Below are 3,754 nucleotides of genomic sequence, written 5' to 3'. Positions count from 1 at the left end.
TGGGGGATGGGGAGAGCTGAGAAAGGGAAGGAGGGAGGGGATGGGGGTGTCAAGAGGTGTGGTACACCTTTTTGGGGCAGGAGACAAATATAAGAGGGTCCTTATCTAACAAAAGCAGTCAATGTAACATGGTTCTGTGTACCCTCAATGAATCCCCAACAATAAAAGAAAATTTCACTCCATGACACAGACAATCCTTGAATGGTTACTCAGAAACATTGATAGCAGAGGTACTGGAGCTAACCAAAGAATTTTGGTTGTCATTGATTATTCTGTCCTGAGATGAATACAATCTACTCGAAGGACAGGTAAGGGAAAGTTACAGCAGGAAAAAGACAAAGTACCAAACACAGCAGTAAAAACCACTCCTCAGCAGAAGTGTGCTCTTAAAAGAGGGGGGCAGTAACCAGGTAGCTGAACTACTAGGCTGCTGCTGTCCCTAACCCATCCCCAAATAAATAGTGTGGAAGTGTAACAGTAATAGTGTAGTAGGATTTGATTCAAGAAAATGAAGTCTTTCACTCTTCAAAGCAAAGATTGCCATGACTAGAGGAGCCCTGGTAGGGAATAGAGGATTGTAAGATCACGGGTACATCTAACTCAACACCAAGGATACTGAACTCTCACGTTTATGCATCTTCTCCCATCCCAACACTAGTTCACTGTTATCCCCTCAGCCTCCATTGCCGAGAGACTCGGGATGCACAGCACTCAGCCTCGCAGTTTGTACTGCCCTGGTGTTCCAGGTGCACTCACATTCCATTACATTCAGTAACCTTCACTTACTCCAACCTCGTTCTTATACACCAACCCTGCCCCCACCCCCACGGCAGTGTCATGTGACTCTCTCCCACTAGCCCCCCAAATTTAGATAGGGCTCTCCCTTTTGCTTTTCTCCAGAATGCAAGTGTGTTGCCCCTACATACTTGTAGATTAGGGTATTTGTTCCCAGGGAAAAAAGAGACTTGGATTTTACCAAGTTTACTCAAGTTGGTATCCTTCTAATTATCTAGCCTGGATACTGCCCACATCTAGTAGGCCATACTTACCTTAGTTCATGGCAGTATATGAGGCATAATGTTTATATAGTTTCCCAAGCACACGGTAGTTGGAAACCACAAGAAAGTGCTCCCCAAACCAGAGGGAGAGGTGATCTGGTTTCTGACGTCCCTTCAGTGTGCGTTCTCTTCCCTTGGGTATCTGCCTGTTCCCCACTCTTCTCAGGAAGGCCCACCAGCACAAAGGCAGTGGATGTTGACTGAGTACAGTCCTCACTGCACTGCTGCCTCTGATCACCCTGTGCACAGAGTGAGAAACGAACATTCTGGAGAGGATCCTTGATTCTCCCACAAACTCCCTGGACTGGTCACTAGCTCTGGATGGCGTTCCAACAAGGGTCACTTCTCTCGGAGCACACACACCCCAGCATCACAAAGCTGGGTTCCCATGGATGTCACAACTTCCCAGATGGGATCATAGCACTCAATACTATTCAGCAGAGACTTTCCATCATATTGGTAAAAAGCTCCACTCCCGAGTCTTGGGGTCATATTTTTCTACCACACTGATGGGAGACTGCTGGCTTCTGAAGCCCCCAACCACCAGAAGCACTTCACTGGCTCCTGGACGAGCCCTTGTCCTGGGCCCTGTATCTGACTCTGAAGTTCAGGCCTCAGATGAAACTTCTTTGCTTCACCAGCTAGATCGATCCCTGCACTGTAAACTACAGCGGATGAAAGGCTCGGGGCCTGTCACATCTGTGGTATGCCTGGGCGTCAGCAGGGGGCGCCCCACACACTGTAGCAGGGCAGGCCAGGGTTCTCACCCCTTCTTGGCATGCTTCACCCAGCTGATGACAGCCTCCCACTGGTTCTCCAGAATCTACCTGAATTTCATCACACTTGATTAGCTTTTCCACCTCTCCTTGACGTAGAAGAATGAACTTCTCCTGCTGTACCCCTTCAGGAAAATGCTTTCGGTTAAAAACCTAGGTGCTTGCATCAGGTCATTAACACAATTGTGGGTTTCGGCAAAATCCACAAAATCCATTGCCTGCCAAAATCCAGGCAATTAGAAGGGTCCAACTGACTTTCTAAGAACTCACAGCAGGCTTGCTTCACACCTTTCAGCTGAAGCAGACAGGCTTCTTGTACATTTTCTACCGTCACATGTACTGTTTCTGTTTCATGGTAAAGGCAGTTAAACCTTGGATATCAACATAAGGTTTCCCCTTCTCTGAAAGCTCACTAGTGAACATGACACAGAAGTAATCGCTACAGGCAGCCAGCAAATCCGATGAGCAGGGAAGTCTTTCTGCTCTAACCTCAATGTCACATCACAGAAGGAATTGCTCTTCCTGAGTGAGTTCATTGAGTTGAGGATGGGTTTAGCATAAGTATTGTGGTTTTGGGGGCCATAATGTCTCTCATCAAGCAATATGGAGAAAGAAAAAAAGGGGTCTTTAGATGCCAAAACTTGGTCCCCATCCCCCCCACCAGCCTGTGGGGATGGTGGTGGGGCAAGGGGCCAGGAGGTGGCTCAGGAGGAGCTGAAGCACAGCTGCCCTCACCCAGAGGCCTTGGAGCTATCCCTATAATCCTCCAGGTTCTAGTCCCTGTGTGTTTTTTCTGGATTTGGGCACTCGATTGAACTTCCTTGGGAGATCCTGGGTGAGAATGCGGATGACTTGAGCATTGGCTAGGGCCCCCAGACTGAGCTGTTGGCCAGAAGGGAGGTAATATCCTTCAGCTGTGGGCTGCAGGCACAGCCACTGTGGGAGAACTGCCCCTGCAGGCTTCACCCTCAGGGTTGAAGCTCGAGGATTGGCCTGCGATCTTGGGCGAGTAACCTAGTGACTGAGAAGCCTGAAGGTGGGGACTGAGACACTGGGATAGAGCGGAGATCTCAGTGTTTGGCAGATTACAGCTGTGGCCCTCAGGGACATAGAGTAAGACCGGTTTCGGCGCATTAGATAAAGAGGCAGCCACTTCAAGAGAGATCCCAGCGACAAGTGCTTTCCTGGGAAAGCCTCTGCTTAGCCAAGGATAACAGTTTAAAGTGTCTTTTAAGCAGGCTGAGGAGACATTTAGCCTCTCAAGCTTGCCGGGTTTGAGAAATCAGCAGAGGCCTCCAGTCTCCATCTTGTACAGCTGTATCAGCACTGTGATTAACATCTCACACCCCAGAAGTTCACCTGTTGCCTGGACAATAATCAGCAAGATATATATACTGCTTCGTTTCTTTGGTTTTTGGTTTTTTTCCTTTTTTCCTTCCTTTTCATTTTTCTAGTTTAAATACAATTTTCCATTGTTGCTTTAACAATTAGAACTTCATTTTTGCTAATGTTTTTTCCCCTATTATTTGGGTTTCCCCCCAATTTTAACCCATAGGGGTTTTTGTTTGTTTGGTTTGATTTATAGTATTTTTGTCTTTCCTCTCTACTTGGTGGAGGTGGGGTACCGTGTCTGAACAGGCTGGCAAAGAGCTGCTGACCTCAAGGGAACCACCCACCCCGGCACCCCCAGAGATCGGGGGTTTTAAGGTTGGGTCAAAGTACCCTACTGTACACATGTTTACCCCTGTCTCCTTCTGAGCCTCTTATTTTTTTTTACTCCCTTTTACTCATCCCCTCTCCTTGCCGTTCTTTCTTTCTTTTTTAAATCCTTTTTTCCCTTCTTGCTCTTCAATCTTCTCATCCTTCTGGTCCTGTACCAAAAGGACTCATCAAAACCTTAGGCCAGAGGCACAGTAACTT

The 3,754-nt window shown here is 47.5% G+C and overlaps 1 pseudogene; it reads right to left on the bottom strand.

Moving 5' to 3' along the window:
* Positions 1-1,509: 1,509 nt before the first annotated feature.
* On the bottom strand, positions 1,510-2,456 carry LOC100949936 (annotated as a pseudogene).
* Between the last annotated feature and the right edge of the window lie 1,298 nt (positions 2,457-3,754).

The sequence above is a fragment of the Otolemur garnettii genome, unplaced genomic scaffold (assembly GCF_000181295.1).
Source record: "Otolemur garnettii isolate 467f Iridium unplaced genomic scaffold, OtoGar3 scaffold00005, whole genome shotgun sequence".
Classification (NCBI taxonomy): Eukaryota; Metazoa; Chordata; class Mammalia; order Primates; family Galagidae; genus Otolemur; species Otolemur garnettii.
The sequence above is the reverse complement of the archived record's forward strand: the minus strand, read 5'-3'. Positions and strand labels throughout refer to the sequence as shown.